Source organism: Ischnura elegans, chromosome 1 (genome assembly GCF_921293095.1).
Source record: "Ischnura elegans chromosome 1, ioIscEleg1.1, whole genome shotgun sequence".
NCBI classification, from domain to species: Eukaryota; Metazoa; Arthropoda; class Insecta; order Odonata; family Coenagrionidae; genus Ischnura; species Ischnura elegans.
In genome coordinates this window covers 18137256-18162684 of record NC_060246.1, presented here as the reverse complement: position 1 = coordinate 18162684, position 25429 = coordinate 18137256, and the positions used below count along the sequence as shown (strand labels likewise).

At 38.7% G+C, this 25429-nt stretch overlaps 1 protein-coding gene and 1 non-coding gene across 2 annotated transcripts in view; one reads left to right on the top strand and one right to left on the bottom strand.

Annotated features, from left to right (window-relative positions):
• LOC124155640 (extracellular serine/threonine protein CG31145) overlaps positions 1–25429 on the top strand; it is a 532953-nt gene that overhangs the window by 80878 nt on the left and 426646 nt on the right. The gene's annotated exons all lie outside the window — the stretch shown is intronic.
• On the bottom strand, positions 19521–19604 carry Trnal-uaa. Its single transcript has one exon. It is a non-coding gene; the product is annotated as a tRNA-Leu (tRNA).

The following is a 25429-nucleotide window of genomic DNA, read 5'->3' as shown; positions in this document are numbered from 1 at the left end:
GTGGTGGCTGTTGGAGACACTTATTTGCGTGACTCGGTTGCAGGTACCATCTCTGATTCGAGTACGCGGCCTCCAGTATTAGCAACGATCGATGTCGAAAGAGTTAGCGAAAGTTTGTTTGTGAAGTCCTTTGATGTGAGTGCGGTGGGGAGAAGGCGACGAGCAGCACCATGCGGGCGCCATAATTGGCGCCTCCTCTTGCCTTTTTTCTCGGCCCAAACACACTGTATCTCATTGCCAATGCAAGCGGCCGAATCCTAAAAAACAAACACCTCTTGCTCCTACTTGGTCCATCCCTCTACAGCCTTACATTCGACATAATTTGGCGTAACTTGTGGCCGCATCGCGGGTGATAAACTTATTCACAAACATGCAGGACTTTTTTTCGCTCCATTATGTTTCTCCTTTAAACAAAAGGAAAAACTACATTTCTGTTTTGTTTATGGTAATAGTTTTTCAGATTGAGTGTATGATTTGTAACATATTTATTGCTGAGCAAAATTATTTTGAATTAGGATAAATTATTACTTTTAATTTATATTTCAATATGGGTATTCTGTAATCATGCTAAAAATCCTTCCAATGTCGACTTTGTATTCAAATGGCAATTTTATCGCAACACACTTGTCCGGATTCCAATGGCCGGAGAACACGCCACTGTGTCGCCTGCCTTGATGTGTCCAACCACAATTTCGCTAGACTGTTAGCTACTGTCGTGCTTACCCGCCAGTTGAAGGCAAAATGGCAACTCTGGCGAAAATAACTCGGGCAGCATACCAATAAATGGCCGCTCTCCTGATTTTGTAGTGCCGTGGAAATCCTGTGACTCTATGTGAAATTACCGTAATTTGTGTGAAAGATTCTTTTTCCCTACGACCATGGTTTCTGTGTTCTATTTATGTTTTATCATCGCCATTATCATCATCATGAGCCAGTAATCCAAAGATTGGTTTGACGTAGCTCTCAAATTAATCCTCATTTAATCTCCAATCTTAATTCTCCGATCTTTTAACCCATGCATAATTCTTCGGTTTTACATCCGTAATCATCTACTCCATGCTTCTCATCCTAAGCCCGTTCTTCCCTTCCACTTGTCGTTCAACGATTGTTTTCATCATCATCTCTCATGATGTGGCCCATTACGTTTTCTCGCTTTCTTACCAAGATTTTCTGGATATTTCTCTTATGTCCTATTCTTCTCAAAACTTCGCATAACTCAGACGATCTACATCTTCCATTTTCATCATTTTTCCGTAACAGCACATTTCGAAAGCTTCCAATCTGGACTTCACAGCTGCTGTTATTGTTAAAGCCTCACAACCATAATGAATCATGTTCAAAATCACATCTTTATTTTATGTTTAATATAGCTTCGGTATTTCCTTCTGATTTTCGCTCTTAAATTTTGTTCGTCTATTTTACTTTTTCGTTTTTTTGCGCTGCCATATTCTGTTTCGCCCCTTCTTCCAGTGATTTGTGCCCGCATCTGCTTGCTCCGTTTCCAATCTTGGAACCTACAGACCTAAAGAGATCGATTTTGTATCGGACTTGTGCGATCAGGGTGCTGGAGCGGATTATTCGAGGAGAGTAGCATTCCGACGTATCTGTCTTTACTTATGTGCTCGGACCGCGGTTTGATTTAAAGGACACTGCAGACATCATAGTACGGAACTTACCGTTCTGCCGAGCCGATCTATTATTCCAATCGCTGGTGCAGACTCTGGCGCAGGACAACGCAATAAATTTGGAGCTCCATACGAAATATTGCGTTCCTTTCTGTATCCTTTTCTAAGCATTTATTTAGCCTTCACCGAATGTTTATTTTTGGGCTCTTTGATTGTGATCACTTGACCTTATTGCTGCAATGTGTTCTGCCGTAGTCGTCTGATTCGTGTTCAATGTAAATTTTGATCGGTAAAATGCATACCCCTATGAAAAAATGTATAAAACTGTTTCAAATTTTCATTCATTGCCATGGCAATGTATGAAAATTTGAAACAGTTTTATACAATTTTTTCATAGGGGTAGGCGCCGACTACATGGGTTTTGAGGGGGCACGAAACCCTTAAAAAATTCGTTATGAGTGTGAGGAAAAAATGTGTCAGGCTTGTCGATTTCTCCAGAGTGTCCGGATATCGACATTCGATTAATTAGGGTTCTAATGGTGATCATATGACTCTTCTAAATGCTTAAAAAACTTAAAACTCAGAGAAAACTTATAAAATTTCCTGGGGCAAGATCCCCGGTTTGCCCCCCCCCAATATTTTTTGGAAGTCGGCGTCCCTGGTAAAATGTGTCTCTAGTAAAAGTCGTATCAGAATTCCTGGCCGTTGGTGACATGGCTGCAAGGGATCTCGCTTCGGGCAAAGACATCATTTTATCGGATGCATTTCTCGAGTCCCGTTGCGACCCACGTGGCAGCACTGGAATCTTTGAACATTAGATTTGTGCGTGCTGTGTCCTCGAGGAGATTTTTAAAGCTGGAAAAATGACTTCGTTGGAATGGACGCAGTGGGGAGATCGCTCGCGCCTCCTGCCCACGAACGGAGCGAAATTCATGCTGCAAGCATCTTTTGTCTAGGATATGACCTGCACGAGACAGATAAACCATTTCAGGGAAGCAAAATAGTCGGGAGTATTATTTGCATGCGTCCTTTGATAATCCTCCGTGTCCACCAAATATAAAATCCGATACTCTACTTTGAACATTGTGGAAGGGTGTAACGATTTTAGAGATGTGACTTTACTTACCCCCTATGCTGTCTCGGTGGTTAAAAAATTTGATCTTACCAATATTAGAGAAGGTATAAATAAATACACCAACGGATGAAGTTCGCTATGAAAAAATATTTGACTTAGCCGGAATCAAATATTTTTTCATGGCGAACTTCATCCGTTGGTTTATTTAACTTTGCACCCGTGCGCGTGACTTCGTACAAAGTCACTTGTTCCTGCAGTGCTTTGAGGTATTAATAAATTAACTCTTTATGTCTAATGTATTTTGAGTCCCAGAATCGCAGGTAGAAAGCCCAGGGTTAATCAAGGACCCTCGATATTCACGTGCTAGGGCGCGGACTTTGGAGATGTGTCAGTATTTTTATCGTTCCTGAAGTATCTTTATCAATTTTAACGGATCGTAGGAATTACCACCAAAATGAAAAACTTTCGAGAGAACTCATAAAATCCGCGCGCCGTCCAAAAACCTCGAAAAACTCTTAAGAATAAGTACGTACCAATGCAATTACTTTATTACATTGGGCTTTTCTGGCCCTTGAGGCATTTTATACATAAAATTGTGATTTACAGTGACTAACTAAGTGTAAATAAAATTGAAATTAATGATTATAACAGGAGTAAGTTTTGCGGGAAAGAAAGAAAAACTACGGATATCATTTTTGAATTTACACAAATTTTGAGCGGTGATTTATTAAAAAAAAAGGTCATGTGGTACCCAAAAAAGAGTAAATATTCTGTTGCAAATATCAGCATTTACGAGATACAGTAACAAATACTAGCTCGTGAATACATAGTACAACTACTAAGTTAGAGACCTTCTTTCACAAAAAATACATCCAGAGTATTTACGCAGGGAACTGCCAGATATTTTTATGGGGTAGGGTGAGTAATTTATTTTCGAGAGTGGTTTTGTGGACTTGAGCGTTTTGAGGTAAGTTGGTAAATAATTCCATATTCTAGCCACTATTACTTTGAAGGATTCGTTGAGATGTGAGGTTCTGTGCCGGGGAATATGCATATCAAGGATGTGGTTTCGCGTTAAAATTGTATGAATAGTTTTGTTTTGGTAAATCTGCCGGCAAGATGAGGAGGATTATCACCAGTCGCCGCAGCTGCACATACGAACTTGCAAGTTAGGCGAGGCCGCAGAGATAACGACCCCTATCCCACCTTTGTGGCTAGCCATCGCATTTAGAGTCTCAGACTGCGTTATCCGTATTAATCATTGCGCCCTCTCAGCACTAATTTTGCTCTCCTTTTTTTAGACCGGATATGTTCCACCGTAGTAAGCGATAATCTCTTCCCCATTTTCGTCTATTCATATTTGCCTACATGTGAGTGGTATTGTTTTCCTTGGTACCCCAATGCTTCGTTAGGTACACATTTTGGCGCTAGTCATATTTTTGTACAACAAAAATGTTAAGTGCCAAGTATCTAAATCAACGGTATAAAAGAAGAAGTGCAGTGTATTTTTGCAATGAGGTTTTTTCATCTTGGCTAGCTTAGTGATAGCAACGTCTTCTCGGTAAAGTGATAGCGAATTCATTATTGGTATGATAATCCTAGAAAACCAATATCCTGCTTTAATGAAAAAAATACTATGAAATTATTTTATGAGATCGTATACTCAACTATCATTAGTCGATCAAAAATAGTCGTTGGTTGTCCTAAATGGTATAATTTTCTCAAATAAAACTAATAAATATCTATTTTTGCTTTGCAAGTTAAGTAAGCAATATATCATAACCCGCAACACCTCTAGGGGGTTATTAACTCGTATAAGTAACACTATAACTGGTTACAGAAACTTTTAATCGTTTGGAGAAACTGGCGCTCTTGCAAAGTGGAATATGACTTATAGTTGTATAAGAAAGCACTGTAGATGAAAATGACGCTGTCAAAGTTTCCAAAGAAAGGAAATTAAATGAAAGATATATTTTAAGAGCCTTAAAAGTAGGAAAAGAGTTAATACCATTTATAATTCGGAGGGGTTTTATTTCATTACCTAATGAATTTGTAGTCACTTTTCATATCTTTTAACCTTGGATGCCTGCTATAATTCATATAGACTCTGAACAATGTGATAAAAAATAGCATCAAAGTAATGTTTTTTTAAAATATGTACTTAATAATCCAAAAGCAAAATTGTGGAAAAACATGAAACATCCTGCGTAACCGCTTGCGTTTAGAATAAGGAAAAAGGCTGCCAGAGCGTCATTAATGACTTTTTAAAATACAAAATGGAACATTTGATGAAAATTTAACTATTAAATGGAGTAGCGTCACTTAATATGACGTGACATAAATTTATTTATGCGAATTCTTACAGTTCATGGAGAAATATGCAGTACAAATATGATGACATATAGGTATTATCAAAACGACTGCTTTCTAGTGTTAGGAATATTCTATCAGGTAAATTATCCCATTATTATTCCTGGCTTGCATTTGCGTTCCCTTGCCAGTTCTCTTCCTTGATATTTTCGAGGACAAAACACAACTTCTCTCCGTGAAAATCGCCTGGCTGCAAACTTACGCTTTGCCTTATGGCCTTCCCTTTGCAGTCGAGGACGAAAGTGGGTCATTTAGAGATAGGGCTACAATGTCATGGGAAAAGCCTTCTCGGGTAATGGAAGTGAGGGAAAATGGACCTTTCAAGCCACAGAGGGCGTATGCGAAGTTCGTACTTAGCGGAAAACAGAGTTACTTGGTCTTGCCGTAAGAACCGACTTTTGAAAGTGATGCGTCGACACTCGAAAGTCCGTGGTCATGTAGTCACATTGTTTTCTTGGACTTAGTCGTACATTTAGTTGTGATTCAAATAAGTAGTGATGGATTTTTCTGTATTAAAACCATTTAAAATCAGTAGCGAGACTGTCGGGTTTTTCGTATTCAATGAGATATTGTGATGTCACTATCAAAAGTCAACTCCTAAGCCGAGCGTTTTGCATTCAAATTTTTTGACTGCAATGCCGCGAAAGCATCGGAAAATGGCCCAATGCACTGCTATAGTAGTAGATTGTTGCCGGCGGTAGTAAAATGGCGACGCCGTAACGTATTTTTTATATTTGTAAATAGGTTGGGCCTGGCATTTTTAGCCCCTTGTACTTTGGCATAGGTTGCTCATAGAGGATTCTTGTGAGGAAAATTAATATTAGAGTTAAAAAAAAATTCCAACAAAATATTCAAACAATTATATTTAAAGTAAAAATAAAACAAATTAAGACAGGTGATGTGACATGCCTTTCATGTAGTTGTTTATTTAGTTTTTTAGTTGCCATGTTACAATATTAAAATTTTTAATGTTGGCATAAATTTTAATCTATCGGATTATAATAAATTTTGCTTAAAATTTATATCAGTACGTTTATTATCGTGATATTTTTAATGCAGATCTCAATTTATCCCCTTCCCAAGTAGGTTCATTGATTATATTGATGTTCTTTTTCTTTGGATTTTTCTTTTCATACCTTTGTATCTTTGATAACATAGTCTTCCTCAGGAAAATATTCCTTCATTTTTCCCTCCATTATGTTTTTCATTTATTCACTGCTTTTATGTTGTGGCCTATACGTCGGGCCATTTTTTAGTACACCGTGCTCCATAAATCCCTTTCATCTCCTACCCTTCGGTATATCTCCTCGCATATCACCCTATTCATCCATTTGTTCTTCAGCATTCGCCTCCAGCACCAAGAATCCTAGGCTTCTATCCTATTCAGATTAGAACCTCCATATCCTTGCGTGAATCTTCAATTGCATCGATACTTTATTTCAAAATTCCAATATTCGCCTTACACTTAACGGTACCACGTAATTGACCGGAATTTTAAAAACCACGAGCCAAAAAACATTCACCCTAATTTCAGTGCATTTGTGATTAAAATTTACACAAATAAGTTCTGTTGTTCAATACACAACAACGTAGTTTATTATTTTAACGACAATGAATAGATTCGTCGCAAAATTCGATGTGCGCTGCTGAAAAAATGGAGAAAGATGGTAAGGAGTGGCAGTACATATTTCGGATCCTCGTGTGTGTTTGTGTGTGACTGTTGACTCTTCCTTCACTCGCCCGGCATCTGCATTGACTCCCACATCCACAGCGCCTCCTAAGATGAGGGGGCGTGTCTGTATGTGCATGTGTGTGACATTCCTCCCATCGTGACTGTAATTAAATTCGCCATCACAGGCTCAGCTCACACCATCTGCCCATGCGGAGTGACGTAGATTCTCTATCCGCTGTGTCAAGAAGAAACCGAGTGGTTGGAAACAGCGAAACCGTAAGACGTGGTGTAGCAGGAAATTTGGGACCGAAGGTACCTGTAAACTATAAAACCCGCTTCTAACGACTGACTGACTTACTCATTCATACAAATTTTTGGGGTGAACGGGACGAGTTACGACAAAAATTCATAGAATCGACCCTCCCTAAAATCGTCGGTAAACCTGTGAAAAATTGTCGAAACGCTAAATGTTTTTATCTATTACAGTGCTGCCAAATACCCCTACGCTGAAATGAAAATACACAACCTTGATAACTTTTCACAGGAAAATTATTTATTGGTACGACGCGTTTCGACGCTGAGGCGTCATTCTCAAGTACACTGTTTTTTATATCTAAAATCCAATAAATACCCAAATTCTGGCTTGGAGGAGGGAGAAGGGTTATACAGGGGGGGAAATTTGGGGGGAAACCTCTATGCTATTTAATTTTTGGGGCGTTTGGGAGTACAAAAATCCATGGTCATAAGCAATTGCATCGAGGAGAAGCTTGCCAATGTCATTTTTGAATTCATTAGTCCACACGTGTTAGCAGTCTTAAATCCTGAAATTCAAGAACTGTTAGGTATATTTAGGATTCTATTTAAGTAGGTTAGATATCATTGAAATAATAGATCCTTAAGTAACATACGGCTAAAAAATTTTTTCCATAGCGGTCTAGGGGGCAGAACAGGGGGCAGTGTGCGATATCGAGTGTATTGAAACTCGGTTGTCGCGGATGGAAGGGTAACATCGGGGGTGTAATTTTAACGATTCGCACTGCCCTTGTTTGAAATTCGTCGTATGAACTCGATGAAGTTCTCCACCTATTCTCCGCGGTGATGTATGGTTCAATTCCTCGGGTGCGACTTAATTCACGTTCTGAGGGGAGTCCAATAGCTTAATGATGCTCGGGTTCCATGTCTAAGTTGAAGCGTTATGCTGTCCGTCTCTAAAATGACCATTCCTTCCGTTTCATTTCCGAAAGATTGATTTCAGATGTCGCTTCGATCGATTTTAAATCGGTTTTCAAAACTTTCCGCAGCGCGGCAGTAAAAAACAGTGCGGTCCGCTTTGTTTTCCTATGTATTGCAGCGCAATGTTATCAATTTCGAGGAATAGCATTTACAAGTAGCAAATTTGATAGATCTCATATCACCAATACAAATTTCGGTAAACAGCCCAAATTATAGATTATTTGTGTGTGAAAACTGAACACCATGCGAATCAGAGACTCGAGTGGCGACTTTTGTAAACCCATTTAAGTGCGCCGTCGTTGATACTACAATCTAGTGGCCTCTAGATCCTCTTTTGTGATATTCGTGGCTTTTCCATTCCAGCAATTTTCTTGCTTTCCCTCCCTTCTAGGTCTTCCTCCACCATTCTGCTCATTTGAAGGCCTGAGCTTTTCTTTTTGCGGGGACCGTGCGTATAAACTCCTCTCCTTACTTTTCGCTCCCTCTCTTCTCATTGTATCGTCTCGCTTGATTGTGCGGCCTGAAGTGCGCGCTCATGGCACATTCATGGAATCAAATGAAAAAGCGGCCGTCGGCCGTTCTCTTCCGTTTAACGTCTCAACCGTGGATAGGTGGAGGGCCCCTCTCATCTTCTCCTCGGAACTCGTGCTGGCGAATGAGGAACGGCCCTTTTTTTTTACGCCGCTGACCCCTTACCGCCCATTAAACGGCACGAGTAATGGGCCGCCCTTGAAAGATTTAGTTCCCTCCCCCCCACTTTTCCCCTCCCGGCTGTGTTATTGCCCGCGCGTGATCAGAATATGCAGCTTCTTCCCTTTGATCACAGAGGCCACTGCTTGCAGCACGCGGACTGCCGGCCACCCGATGTTACCTCCCATGCCTGCGGAGATTGTCTCTTTTCGTGTGATGCCGACAGGAATTAAATTCCCACTTGCAATCGGCAGAGGAGAATCACCGAGTCATTTGGCAATGAGAACGTTGTCCTGTAATCCGTGGCCGCGGTGTAGTCTATGAGATGGCCCCAATTGTTTCTTATGAATACTTAAATAATTACTTATTTCTTCATGTCTCTCCCACGAAACAGCTTAAGGTGCTGTTAACCAATGTATCTCGTGTTATACACCATTCAGCCTGGCTAGCATAAGAGATCTCTGCGTATTTATTTGCTCTTCGGGCGATATATCTCTCGGAGGAAAAATCGTCCCTCCGTGGCTAGGCTCTACGTATCTTAAACTTTTTGAGAATTTTAATTAGCTGAATCCTTTCGCTGTGTGGATACGCAGTATACTGCTAAGAATTATATAAAAAACTATCGCGTTTCATCTACTTAGTCAAATATATACTCCATTTTTAACCGCGCTTAATAAATGGAATTATACAGTAGTCCGGGCTACGGTGAAATAATAATAAACCCTGGCAAAATTTTCGTAAAAAATTTATCTTGGAAGCAGCATTGCATTTCTAGAAAGAACATTCTAGGTATATTACGCCAATTACATAGATTCAAAAAGAATATTTTCCGGTGGCACAATCTATAATTTTACCACATTTAAACTTCTATTTAGGCTTTTCACTATTAAGAAATCTTGACCTAGAAACAACAATGAAGTACCCGTCACCATGAAGTTAACAATAAGATACGCACATTTTGGACCTAAAAGAAGGGATCGGATACAAGTTAATACATACGTTTGAAGTGACTCTAATATAAACACTATCGCCTATACCACCTAATTTGTGTTGCATTTTAAATGCTGCACACTGGTGATCCTCCTTATCCTGCCGACGTCTTTACCTGGAAGAAAAATATTCATCAATTTCAACTCGGAACCACCTTGATTAACATATTTCTCGGCGCAGAACCTCACATATCAGCAAATATTTCAATTTAATAGCGGTTACAATATGAAATTTCATACCACCTCACATCAGAAATCTCAAATCCTCAAAATCGCTCGAAAAGAATTACTCACCCTACTCAATAAAAAGATCTGGCAGTTCCTTGCGTAAATACTCTTGTTGTATTTTTTTATGAAGGAAGGTCTGTAAACTTGTAGTTGTGCTGGGTACTTATGAGGTAGTTTTTGTAAGTGAACCTCGAAAATTGCAATAAAATTGTTAGTCTTTTTTATTTTTAATACATGGAATTAAAACTATTATTCTTCACCGTTCGAAATGTTTGTATGATCGCCAATTATTTCCATATTTTAATTTTTATTGCTTTTTTGCATTATTTTCTCGTATTGATTGAACATTAAAGTTAAATGAACATTGTGGATATTGTGAGTGCATGTCATGGGGATGGTGACATCTTGTGCTGTTGCGATGGTGATGCTCGGAGCGCGCTCTTTCTCTCTAACTTGTCTCTGATGGTGGACATTGGCGCCGTAGCCGCATCCGGATGGACCCCTGGGTGCGGATGAGTGGCGCGTCCTTTTCGTGAGTTGGGAAGCCGCCACGTCGCGGTATTTGGCGGCGAATGCGCTGTATTTTGCTTAGCAAGGAAAACAATTTTGATTGTTCTCTCTCGTGAATTATGTCAATAAATACTCTCTGGGATTCTGGCTGAGTTAAATTTTTATTGGCTGATGTTTGGGCATAACACGCTTCCGTTTTCCTCACAGCATTTATATTTGCAGGGTATTTTTTTAATATTTATTGTATATAAGGTTTAATATCCGTCCAATTTATAGGGAATTGTTTTCTCATTTTCTCTCCGAGTCCTTTAGATTGCCTTTTAATAACTGGGAGGGAATAGTGTTGAAAATGGGAATCCACGTGACTCTGATTTTCTCTTTTACTTTTTGAACTAACGGTTCTAATTAATTTGGGAGTTTGCTTACAGAATGGGACGTCGCGAAGTGCATGAAGTAAATTTTTCAGTTTCCAAGTAGGCTTCCGCGGAGATTATGATGAATTCTGCTGGTTTTTCAGCTGGTTTCAGTTCAGTTTTTCAGTTCTTGTTGGCGAATTGTAATTTTCAGTGAATATCATGACTACATACATTATTTTATAAATAAAGTTACAAATCTATTTGACTTTCCAATCAACTCTCAGAACTATTATGCTGAATTGGTTTCTTTTCAATTATTCTGAGGTAGCTAGGAAGGATTAGTTATTTTTAGTGAAACTAATGGCTTGTGTTTTCTTGTCTTTTTACGTTGGTACTACTTCCATTGCCTGGTCACTTTTGCTGGCATACAAGATCATAACTGTGGTAGCCAGCCGTTGCTACTGGGAACATGTGACACTCAGAAAGGCTAAGGTATTTGTGTACTTGATAATGGCGTAACAGCCGCGCACGGTTGCAATTTTTAAATTAATTGTGGAAGTAACGAAATGTCTTTCATTGCTAATACAGATAAGTACTGTTAGTTAGATGAACATAACATCCAATTACAACTTACTGAGCTTCCTGTAAAAAATGACCAAGGCGTACCCTAGGAAACCATCTTATTACATGCAAGGCAATGAAACACATTATTTACTTACTATTTGTGTGATTAATGACGTGTGAGTAATTCCAAATTTGGGGCACATTTAACATATTTTCTAGATGGCCGCCAAGAATTTTCATTGCAAAATCATTATGAAGCATCCTCTTGCTGTCCTCTCTAAATTTTCTTTTCCCTGTGATTAATCGATAATATGCAGGAGTAATTTTCAGCTATGTACACTGATTCCACCAAACAGTTCTGCAGTCATTTCTATTTTCAATCAATGAAAATCTGCAGTTACCTAACATAGTATTCATTCTGGTATCCCCTTCAATGAGAACATGAGACCTCAAAACAGATGGAAAAATTTATATCAAACAACATTCAAGAACTTCGAATGCTAGCGTACAAGTTTTTAAATGCATGAAAATCCCATAAGATCGGCATTGGGGACGATGCAGAGGCTGTGTTATTTGCTTAATTTAATAACTTTCACTAAAATTAAATAATTAATATCATAATAATGAGGCAATAAAGGATTGGAGCTTCTTAAACCTACGTTTGATTTTCATCAAATTTTATTATTTACTATTGAGTCGCAGTTTTAGTTGAAGAAAAGAATTTTCAATGCTTTCAACAATCAAATATTTCCTCGGTAACCGAGCAGTTTTAATATAGCTGCACATATAAGCGGATATTTTCCGTACTTTGTTAAGTAATCTGACCCGAGTGGGCCAAAAGTCCAGATCCTGGATCAGAGAAGCTAGGTCGCTTGGCGGTCACGGTTGTATTCGGGCATCTGCCTCACACATCTATTTCAGGGCTAGTTGAATTTGAGAATGCGAGGCAGGAAGATATGTTTTCATTTGCATTTTTTCGCAAAAATGCAAATTCGGTAAAAAATTCATTTTAATCTTTATTAAAAAGCTCTTACCGCTTGAAACATTTATTTTCCTTTAATTAACGCAATATTATTGAGTTCTTAAGTTATTTTTTCCTGGTTATATTACATAATAATTTGTAATTGTATAATCGTACAGTATTCTAAACTACTAGTCGTGTGTAAGCACATCATGGGCCTTTCTTAGCCTTTCTTCGTATCAATTTGCCCTCCAACTATTGTCTCCATTTGGCCATGGTGACTCATAGTGCGGCCTTTTAATGTACAATGGAGACATTTTTGTTTGTTTTGTTGTTCATCAATTTTGCAATACATATTTTAAATCCACGAAAAAAATTTGAGTTTATAAGTATCTACGAACAATAATAGCTCAAATAATGTTATGCTGTTTTTGTATATACTATCAAAAGTATTGAATGTGACATCATCGGAAATTTTGAATTGTTTAGAATTGTGTTTGCTCATATCTTTAAAGAATAATATTTAACAATTCCATCATTGGAGGCAGATCTTTAGCGAAGCGATAACTTTTATATTTAGACCCGTTTAAATTTATTTAATGGGATCCTGAGATTGAAGATTACAAAGTGCTATTAAATCGTCTCAGATTTCCGTAGTTATGTTGGGATGCGCAAATGTAGGGGAAGTTGCACGGCACGCGTGAATTGGCGCGCGAAGGCGAAGCAAGCAGTGCGGGTAACATCCACAGCAGGGAATGTGAAATGTGGGTTGTGGTATTCCCAGGGGTAAATAGCTCGTATTACGAGTCTATGCTTCGGAGATTATTGCGCCGTCGCTGGGTATATGCTACTGAGTTTTACTTTAACAAATGATGTGTAGTGAAGATTTACGTATGCGTGATTTATCTACAGTTATATTCAATCCTAGTGATATACATTTAAAGGGTTACGGCGTATTCGTTAACGGAGAAAATGACTTAAATAGTCATCTTCTCTGTTGAGAAAAGATTATTTACTTACTCTTTGGCAATGACGTGTGAGTATTTCCAAATTTGAGGCACATTTAACTTATTTTCTAGACTGAAACAGTCATTTTCTCTGTTTAGTTTTCGCTACCTACATCGGGATTCGCGCCCTTAAAATTTCTTGTGCGACGAATACTTATCTTAAATGAGGATTTTCTCTTGCAATATTGACTTCAAACCACACCCATCTCTGAGTTTCAGCGTTTTAGACGAAAGTTGAGTCTTATTACGTGGTTCCGCACTATTTGTCGGAGCAGTTTGCGGAAAGGCGCCATGATACCCACATCTCGCGCTCTCTCACGAAGGAAGAGTCCTCCTGATTTGATGCTAGCAACAAAACTCCATGGCTTTTGCAAACTTCTGCGGTCGCGGTGTTCCCACGTCTGAAGTTCCGGTATTATAGTGCTGAATATTTGTTTTATCCTGAAAAGAAACGGCTCATTCTTTAAGTTGTTACAGCTTTTCTGGAGAATTATCGTTATGGCTCACTATAAGAAGAAATTTTCTTCAAGGAGGAGCTGAGTGGGTCCAAGATATTGTCAATTTAGTTCTTAAATTTCTTGAGAATTATCATTATGGCTCACTTTAAGTAGAATTTTTCTGAGTGGTTCCGAAATATTGTCAATATAGTTCTTAAATTTGCAGCTGGAGGATGTTCTTGCGCATTTCTTAAACCTATCTCTTATCGTTTACTAGCTGACCCGGCGAACTTCGTACCGCCTAACAATCAATGAACTTACAGTTTACTTACACCATTTATAAATCAAGAGCGGCTGTATCGTTTTTAATCATGTTTAATTTATTATAACAAAATAAGGATACAAATTCAATAAAACTACGTAAATGAGTACCAAAATTGCTTGTCAGAAAGACATTTTCTTTATCGAATCTACATGGGGTGGATCGGAGCACGTTTACGCGGATTTTTTTCAACAAATTTTCTTACGTTTTAGCTTAAGAAATTTTGGGCATTGTGGTTTAATAAAGCAGTTCATGAAATAAAAATTATACGTATTCAGTGGTTGGCTATTTGCGTTATTAGCTGTAAAAAAAAATGTTTTTAGGTCCAAGTCCGTTGCATACACTTGGCCCATTCAGGGGGGAGGTTGACACAACACCAGACCGACGCTTGACTGATGCTCAAAATCGTGCAAGAAAAGCCCATATGAGGCAGCATTTGCATTAAATGACTTAAGGCGCGCCAGTTTTAGTATCTCTGTTTGGTAAAAATGCACTGCGTAAACGTACTGCATGCGTAAACGCACCACGGTGAGCCCTACACATTCGGGTTTAATGTCTTGTGTCAAGCACCTTCTGATAAACAACAGTTTTTTTTTGTTATCAGGCGCAAGATGAAGCAGATGAAGCTAAATAAATATAGCGAAGCAAAGCAGTGACGCAGCGAGGGGAGGTTTTGGGGGATAACCCCCCCCAAACCCCCCCCCCCAAGAGCTTAGAGAATTTTTTTTATGAAAGATTTTGTTATTAATATTAGGGGGACGGATGACTAACAAACAAAACATATTTAACTATTCACACAGCCGCAAAACCCACTATTTTGAACTGTTTATCTATTTTGTAAAATGTCTGAGGGAAGTGCCCCCACACTTCCCGCTTACCTTAGCGAGTTTTCTATACCCTACAGACCCGTGGTATTAGCTGCGCCCAAAACCCCCTATCCTAGCTACGCATTTGAAGGGAAGGAAGAAATACAGAGGATGGTTTATCGACTCGTGAACATAGCACGTTAAATTGACCATGAGAAAATCATGGGTTTTCATTAGCACATGAGCACAAACAACACAAAAACTGAAAGACTGACCATGCGATTTTTTTAATCGTTATCACGAATGCAACACGAATTGGAAATTGAATAAGTTTAAGCTCAAAAGGGCATATGAGTTGAGATAATGGAATCTACGGAATAAGGACTTCCTCACCTTTGAATTTTCCTTTGAGTGAAGTTGCGTGAATCACATTCATTACCAATTATTTTAATCACCAAACACGTTCCGTTGGATAGTTATGGTTGGTTTAGGCTTCGAAAGATCATGAACACAGAAACTACATTTTTCTGTAAATCGTGCCTCGGTAAGCCAGGTATGTCCAAGGACTTAAAATATTCAGATAGATAGTTGGTGATTTCTTCTTCGTTTGTTACACATTTAAAAGATTCGAATTCATGCAGAGTACGAACTATTTGAATTTACCTCGTTTTAGTCATCCGCATCTTAGTTCTTGCTCGCTAAATCAACCATCTTTGATTCTTTTGGAGATCAATCATATTCTGGAACTCTTTGTTGATGAGCTCACTGAAACTAATTTGAAATCATTCCAAGGAAATGAGTTAAAACTACTCGATTCCTCGACAGGAACACGGACATTACCGTTTGTCAACAATTGCTTAGAGATTTGTTTACAAACACGGTAGTGAAGTGTCAACTCGAGCTGGGCCACGGCTGGGCTTACAATTAGCTCGAATTAAATTTTTAAAATGTAATTTCAATTTAATTAATATTTTGAATATATTTAGTAATTAAAATGTTATATTGTTACTAAATTCAGTTATTAAAGTGGTAAAAACAAAACAAATTATTTAATTTGTAGTTTTGACCGACTTATCAATTGTTGTGTTACTATAACTCCTAAAAGCATGTCCATAGGAAAGAGATGAATTTTTTTTGTGAAATTATCCTTTTTTTAATAGCCTATATGTTAACCCCGCCTGAGACGAATCCAATGAACCAAATCTCATTGAAATCGGTGCAGCCGTTCTCGAGTTATAAGTGTTCTAACTAACACGATTTTCGACTTTCTTTTATATATATAGATTACGTTAATTGATTTAAACCTTTTAATGAGCCTCTCAATTTGTTCAGTCCTTGTATATAAGGTCAGCAAGCATGAAAATCATTTTTAAAAGGACAATAATCAATAGAATTCATGCGCTGTGCGAGTGAAGACATTAAAAGACGCATGATAGTGATTTATACCCAATTTAATGAAACACCTGAGAGAGTCAAAGAAGGGTATTTGCCGCGGGGACGGATATCGCAGGGGTGGCAGAATCATCCTCTAAGAATCATAATTTAGATGATTGAATTCTTCATGTACTTAAAACGGCGTCGCTATGGGACTCTTCTGCAGGGAACGGTGGCGCTGAGCGACTTAGCCACACATTTACAGCCCTTGAAAATATTTGTTTCTCTTTCGCCACGGGCGTTTCTTTCCACTTCTGCCATCACGAAGCGATTTTGCGTTCACTCGCGGGACACTCCCGCGTCGGTTAAAGTGGCGAGATATCGCTTTTAGAGCAGCTATCTCAGCAGTCAACTTGAACGTGTAATGCCAGCCGAAACTCGCCCACTGAACGATTATCCGAGTCTCTAGGCACTCGCTAGCCTTGGACGACACCGTCTCCTTGGAGATACACTCATGGGGACTATTAGTGCGTCATACGGCTTATCGGCGGCTGCTTCCGGCCTGTGGGCGACCCTGTCCACGTGAAATTATCGCGTAAATTCGAAAATGTCTTTCAGGATATAAACCTGTCATTTTGATGTTTCATTTGGAATATATTATTTTCCAGTATGAGTATCTCAGAGTGTAGGTCTTGCAATGAAATAAACGAAATTTCAATTTTTCGCGGACATTTCGGAAACTTATTTTCCTTCATCAGGACTTGATAGGAAAATTAATATAATTTTTAGGTATAAAAAAAATTCTGGGTTATATTAATGTTTAGCAATAATTTATAATGTAATAAAAATACTCTAAATTATTGTAGAATATAGTTATAACCCTACATGTTTATATCTCCAAATTATATCCAATGTTATTTCAAGCCCTGATGAAGGAAAAAAAATTTCCGAAACTTCTGCGAAAAATTGCTTGTTTCAATGCATGCACTCCAAGAAACTCATTAAATATTGATGAAGGGTCAAGAAAAGAAGAAGGGAACTCCTTAAATGATTTTAAATGATGAGTAATGATAAATAGTTTTATCTATACCGGTATATACGAGAAAATATGTGGGAACTGTGGCTTAATCTTTTTTCCGCATCCGATGATGGAAGAAATTATCTACTGCTATGGGGATGCTACTTCATTTCCTGCTAACTTTAATTATATTTCAATTTTCGTAATCATTATAAGTGGTCAACAATCCTAAGATTCGTTTGACGCAGCTCTCCATTCTCGTATTAGCTAATCTTTTCACCTTTGCGTATTTCTTCATTTTCACACTCTTCTTTACCTGTTCCATATATTTCATTCGAGGTCTTTCTTTTCCGTTCTTACCATTTACTTGTCCCTTTACGATTGTCTGCATCAGACCATCATGTCTCAAAACAGGGCCTATAAGGTTGTTCCGTCTTCTTGCCAGAGTTGTCTTATCATGAGGCTTCTCTTCTCTCCTATTCTTATCAGGACATTCCTTACTCGTATTAATAGTGAAAAACACTTTGTAACTTCCAGAAAATTCACAGTTTCTATTTTATTACCGGTTTCGGCTATTACACCATTTTCAAACACTAATAGCCGATGCAAAGTGGTGCAAGCAAGCTGTAATAGCCGAAACCGGTAATAAAAAAGAAACTCTGAGAATTTTGTGGAAGTAACAGTGTTTTCATTATTAATATGGAGCCCTTCCACCACGTAAAAGCTTCAAGTTTTGATTTAATTCCTTACTCGGTCGATACATTTGGTCCTCATATTTCTATTGCCATTTGAAAAGTGGATTGTAGACCTAATAACATGTCCATAGTGGCAGGGAATGCCACAAACATAAAATTTCTTCCATTTATCTCTTCGAAGGATATTTTTTATCGTTCGCGATCCGTTCATCTTCACGCGTGCCCTCATTGCAACGTTGCAGAGTTTTAAAAATTTCCAATGGTTTTTTCCCCATTATATTTCACCCTTGTTTGACTAATACGCGTTCGCTGCGAATTTAAATTTATTTAAATTTGTTATTGAAAATAGTAAATATATATAGCACCAACAAAGAGAGGAATTATTTCCCTTGAAAATTATTTTTATGGTCGTAAGATTTCTCATTATGAAATGAATATTAATTGGCTCTATTGAATAATTTGCCGTCACTGTGATCATTGTGGATGCAACCAGTAAAAAAGATAGACTAATTGAGAATGCAAGTGAAGACTGTGAGTAATAAAGGCCATTTGACAAATAAAGCTGATTTTTTCCGAATCTTGAAAAAATATACTATTACCAAACTAATGCTCTGATGTATTTACCCCCTCCCGCCCTCAGTTTTATATAGGAGAAAATAGTTTTAGGGGTCTAGCGAAATTAATTAGCAGAATATCAACCAAATATTTCCTCTACGTTAAAATGCCTTTTTCTTCTAAAATTAGAATAGTGTTCCATCAAGTGGTTCTCAAGTTAAGGTTTAGACTTCGTTGAAACGAATGGAGACTCTCAACTGGGGAGTCATCATCAACGGGGTCCAATCATTCATTCGTCGGAATAGGACCCTACTTTCTGGACACGCACATAGGAATTAGAAACTCAATCAATCGTAGACAAATCCTAATTGCTCTCTGTGGTCGTCATTCGCCTAATACAGCGTTAATTACATCGGTATAATCCTTTTGTGTTCATGGAGGAAATCGCAGTAGTAAAGTAATTAGATGAATCATTAATTAATGGAACTCACGTTAAGAGATATAGATAAACAGCCAGATCAATTTTTAAATTTGATTGACATGTAAACAGGAGTACACTTCAGGGGCAGTACAAAAAAACCAATATGACTTCTTTTTCATCGTATCAATTCAAAACACGGCATTTTAAAAACGTCTATGCCTGACACTAGTTGTCATTATGACTCAACACTCCTGTGTACATTTATTTGAACAAAAACATTAAAATATGTTGAGCACAAACATAAATAAACTAAACTTTCATATAAATTACATTGTAAAGCAAATATCTCTCTAATATGTTTTATTGTGATACATTTTGGCCAATTATTCAACGCTTTTTTTCGTGGCGAGTTTCTTAAAATGACGTTTTTATACACTTTCAGTCCCCATACCCTTTTGTCTACCCTTCTCCGAGATGTTTTTAAAATTTAATTATTTCCGCATAAATAGCTTACAACGGCCTTTACAAAGGGTGTTCTAACATATAACAATCCACGGCACTTGACTTGACCACATGACTTACCCCACTACCGCTGGGGCCGGCCAAAATATTTGTCAGGTGTGGGGTTCGAACCCACGCTCCCAGTAGGGAACCAGAACTTAAGTCTGGCGCCTTAGACCGCTCGGCCAACCTGACATTCTTACAGTAGGCTGTAACATTACTCCAAATAAACGTTGAAAATTCTCTCGCAAAAAAAATTACACGAGTTTCGTTCTAACATGTAGTTGCGTTTATACTTTGATGATCCTCTATGCATAAATTAACCAAAAAGGCTACTGAAATCCATATTGCGAACATCATTATCATAATAATCATATTATCCATAATAATATATCCGTAATTTTCATGTATACTTAATTTTAGTGGAAAAGGACCTACGATCGTGAATAAGTTTCACGGAGTGAAACCTCACATTCTTAAATATCCTCTGTAATATTCCTGAATAGAAAAAAGGTAGGGCAATGGAAAACAACTGGCCGTATGTTAATCATTCTGTAGTAAGTTCTATAGCATATTCTATGGTATATATTAATAGCACGTTCATAGTTAATGCTAGGTTACTGTTACTGGTTTTTTTGTTAGGTACAAAGGTTACCCAAAGGTTTATAGCGGTGTTCAGAAGATACCCACGGTTCATCATCGTACGAATAATGTTATTGAAATGAAGTGCGTGGTTCATGCGCTGCGATGGGCAAGTTTTTCCCGTGATTCATTGGAAGTGATTTGTTTTGGCGATTGATCGACTTTTTTTCACAGCACTGTCATCCTAAAGTAAATTTAAAAATTGAGCCTCAAAATTGCGAAAATTCTGTAACAAAAATGTAACGGATAAAGGTGTAGAGAAAAATAAGAGATGCTAGAGGCTAAAGATAAATATTTTGATCTCCTCTTGATTCTGATAAAATATACCTAAATGTTGGCTTGCGGTTGCACCTTCATAGATTGAAGAATAGTAAACTGTAGCTGCATTCTTCGCCTGCGTAGTTAAATAAACGTTACCGGATGATATATATGTGTAATCTATAATCACCGATTCCTACTGCGTTCGAAGTTAAATTGTTTCAACTCGGAGCTAAGTTGAATAAAGATCGACTACGTGCCCTATCGATTCCTACTCTCTTCTCAGTCACTTTCCGCTCGAATGAGACCACCTTAATACATTTTTATAGTCGATTTCCATAGTAGCTCAGCTCCGATCTTATGCGTAATCGCGTATTTCTTGCCTGGATTCTTTTAATCCTTACTGCACTTGGCGTTTGTGCCAAAAATGTGGTTATATAACCGCCTTTGCCTGAAAGGATGGGATAGTCATCCAATATTAGAGGTCTCATACGTGCCTGTCATGACACAGGCTTTAAATATTTAGCTTAAAACGTCGGTGGGTACTTTAAAAGAGAAGCCAAAAATTAAGAGGAACAAACGGTTTAGCGAATCAGCCAAAAAAATGTTGGTTTATTGCTGGAAAGGCGCTCGATAACTGGTTTGGGTACTTAATGGTCCGTGAAGAGGAGCTCGCTTTGGAACGATTTATATTTTGCAGCCACTCCGAGACGGTGTTGGAGGTAAAGGACGAGCGGCAGAAGACCTCAACGATCTGATCAAAGTAAATCGTGCGTAAGGAAGTTGAAATATCGCCGTTGAGGAATGTTTAATGTTTTTATTCACGTGTACATGAATTGGCAAACTATTAGTCTGGTCAAAAATTTTTTCTTATAAATTTTTGGAACTCATTTGAAACAAATTAGATTTCTAAACAATAATGGGGTACAGGATTGAAGTATTGGCTCCAACTATCGAAATTATGGGATGGTTGTAGTTAGAATTTTATTTTAAAAGGAGAAGTGCGTATACTATCACCTTAATTGCGAGTTTTTTTAATTCGCTAACTACTGAAATATTTATTTATTTACAAAAATATCTTCGCTAAATGCAAGCATTACTTAAAAACCGTGTTTAAACATCTAAACAAAGTATTATGTTGTAAATTAATATTCATTTGGATTTTTAATCGATTTTGGAGCGAAAATTCGTCGCTTGTCGGTGGGATCGTCGGTGGCGTCGTGCACGTGCCTTTCCGTGACGTCTGTTTTGAGATATTTAGAGTTTCGGAAGATAACAATTTATTACGAATTCGCTCATTTTGGAGCTAAGTTGACGTTTTTGACATAATTCATCCAAAAATAGTGTTGTTTTGGCGACTTAATCTATGGTCAACCATAGTATTCAGTGTCAGTTACGCACTGTATTGTCCACATTAACTTTTTTAATCATGGAACTTGTTTTCGTACTTTTTTCAGGTCAATTGAGTAATCGACGAAATTTTGCCGATTTTGAAAATCACGATGTCTAAAATCTTATTATGAGCTTATTACTTACTATGGTAAAAGAAGAGGGAACACAATTTAGTCCCAAGTTTTCCGATTAGACGCCAATATTGTGAAAACTTGGCAACCGCAGCGTGGCGTGGTAGATCGTAGTGCGGTTATTCCGGTGATAATTAGCGGTCACTAACTCAAGAAAGCGAATAAATCAGCGACGTTCGCTATGAATCTTGAAATTCCTTCTTCTAGCTACCAAACATTACCTTTAGCTAACCCTTTGCGATGATAACGCCGAAATTAACGTCCTGAGAATGTAGATAGGAGGCCCTCCCGTGGTTCCTAACCACTCCACCGGGCGTCGCTCCGATCGAGCCCTCGCAGTCTTTCCTCCGTTGCAGAAAACATGCCACCGGCTTTCCTGCCTCCCCAAACTGTTATCTCGTTGTCGGCACTCGATGGAGGGCTTCACATTGGAGGGTCGACTACGGTTCAAATCGAGAAAACAGTGGAAATTTATATAATTATGCTTCTTCCGTTATTAAACACGACATTATATTACTGTTCATTTGGATGGCAACCGGTAAGTGAGATTTTGCTGCAAATATATCGCTTTTCTCTTTATTTTCTTATCTGTATTCTTGGAATTTTTTTTTATTATAAAGAATATACTAGTGCTGTGGTGCTCCAAAATGAACGCATTTGTAATTAATTGTTATCTCCCTAATCTCTCAAAATAGACGCCGCGGAAAAGGCACGTGGACGACGCCACCGACAATACTCGCGACAGGCGACACATTTGCGCTCCAAAACGGATTAAAAGTCCAAACTACGCCGCGTTACGTTCACTAGCTTGCTGCGTTGAGTTCAAGTTCTTTAAAACTCACTTATCCGATTCATCAACCAGCCAAAATAAATGCCAGTCATTACTATAAAGTTAGTAGGAACCCAAATTTTGGAATCGTGTTATCTTGTTCGGGTACTATCTGGATGTGCAGTGGCGCAGCGAGGGGGGTGGTTTGGGGGTTAAACCCCCCCCCCAGAGTTCGGAGAAATTTTTAAGTTTAATCCATTTAACTTTAATGCATATTACTATTACTTGATATTACTATTATAATAGTGTATGGATTGATAAAATATCTCTCAGAAAGCCGTAAAACTCACCATTTTGAATCGTTTATCTTAAAATTCCGCCTTGTATTAATTTCGCACTAACCGCTTATCCTGGTGAGTGTTCCATACCCCCACACACCCCGGTATTAGTAGCACCTAAACCCCCCCCCTCCAGTCTTAATTCCTAGCTGCGCCCCTGTGGATGTGAATAAGTGATTGAATGGGGTGCATCATAATTTTTAAGATTTGAGAAATTTGAGCCTACCTCTTTAATGCATGTTATAATACGCATATATGCAATATAATGCATGCACCCCAAAATAAACGGAAACAATTAATAAAACTTATTTCAAAAAACAGTTCATTATAAAAAAATTTACTTTATATCAAGCATTGTGGCAATTGGTATGCCTAAAAGACCAATAAGGGACTGAGAAATGTGCCCATTGTTGGTGTGCAAACCGCTTAGCGTCTTTCATTCGCGTCGAGAGGGCGCATTCAGATGCAACGAACTTGTATGTATGTGTTCCTGCCGCTGTGAGGCGCGCGCGTAGCCTTCCCCATTTCTCTTTGTTCGTCGTTTGCGTTGCCCTTCCGGCTATGCCCCCCTTCCCCATCCAGCAGTCGCCGCGCGTAATCGAATTCATTCATTCGATATATATCGGAAGGAGGCCCACTGCCCTGCATATCCGTTCGCGCGCGCGGGGCGAGTGATGGGGAGCGGTAACCATGGCGACTCCCTTCCCTCCCCACCCCCGCCCGTTGTTTGCTCGCTTTCGGCATCCCCCGCCCAGTGCCCCGCTCCATCCCAGAATGCAACGGTGTTCCCTCACCCTCCCCTCCCCCTCCAGTCCACCACCTGTTATTTACCCCCGCTCTCAATCCGTGTCCGTGCCGGTGTCCCCATCTAGCGAGTGACGCGGCAATCAAAACAAGCGTGCCGGCCACTCTTCCCGAGAGTTAATCAAGAGAGGCCGTAATTGCCCCCGCCTCCTCCACCGCCATTAATGAATCCACCCCTCGACACCGTTTCTCCTGTTCTGCTGCTCGCTCCCACCACTGCTTCTTGCAATCTGCGCGCACACGCTGCTGTTCAACGCACGCGGTTCTCTTGCCGCCGCCGGAAGCTGAGATTTTACTGTTAAATCGGTGCTACATAAGAACTCTATATAGGTGCTGTTACAGTTTTTCCAGATATTAAATGTCTCGCTCCCTTAGCTTTCTTTATCAGCAAAGTATTTCGCCACATACGAAATTGTTTCATTACTGGAATACATATATGGCTAATATAAAATTACTATAACTTGAAGAAGAATATCGGTTAAAAATGCTTTAAGTCCTGGTTACACGATACATTAACGCGTACGGATTAATGTCTAAATGTATCAACGCGAGAATGAACGCCAAAGTGCACCGTGTAACCACCAAATTTGTGCGCATTCATGCACAAAAAAAAGAACCTGTTCTAACTTGGTTCATGCATTCGTACGTGTTCCGTTCCGGCCCACCAAAACCATTCCCGCAAACGTACATTAACTTGTACGTGTTAGTGTACCGTGTAACCAGGCCTATAGAAAACACAAAAACTTTTGTAATTAGCAAAGAGAGGGCGATAAAATTCAGCTCTGACTGACGAGGAAGAGAGAGATTTTCATGTGCAGGTGAATTCCTTCATTGACTTGGCATTGAAAATGAGTTGCGTCTTGAAATCAATAAGTTGATTAGGACTTAGTGCAAGTGGTTGGAGTGTGTGACCATAATTATAATTAAAAAATAACTTTGTCACAGACTCCTAATGGGAACGTGAGACTTTCCATTTTATTTTCGACCATAACAGCAAACCTAAAATCGTTAAAAAAAATTATAAAAAGTAATCTGTTGAAGGGATAAAAGGTATACATAGCATCTGTATAACGTAGCGAGACAAAATGCAATGAATTGATAATTATGATAGTTTCAATATCACTTTCAACCATTTTTTCAATCGGGAAAGTGCTTTCGAATGTAGGAGAGTGAAGTTCACCATGGGTTAAGCTACAGCCTTGTTAAGCTACAACTGCACGTGCAGTGTAGGACGCTGGTTCCTTCCCTTATTGCTGGGCCCCAGATATGTAAAACATATTCGGAATGGGATATTATATTTTTAATGGAACTCGAACGAAAGATTTTAAAAATAATGATGGTTTTTAAAATATTATCCAATAAAGCATTCCTTTGCACGTGGAATGAGAGTCGAAATAAATTGAAAATGACTATGCGTAGTAGGAGAATTGAAAAAAGTCAGTTGTGACCAACGAGGAAGGAAGATGGGTCAGTTTCTGAATTCAATAGTGCAAGGCGAAAAACGACGGAACGCCCACACAATAGTTCAGAAAAGAGAGGTAATGGCAGGTCCCACTATTATGCATTGATGAGTACGGTGGCCTGATGATACTTTGATGGGAAACCGGTCGCATCGATACATAATTTTGTAACTTGGCAATGCCTTTCCTTTCTGTACTAACAAGTCTTGATACGACTGAGCATTGA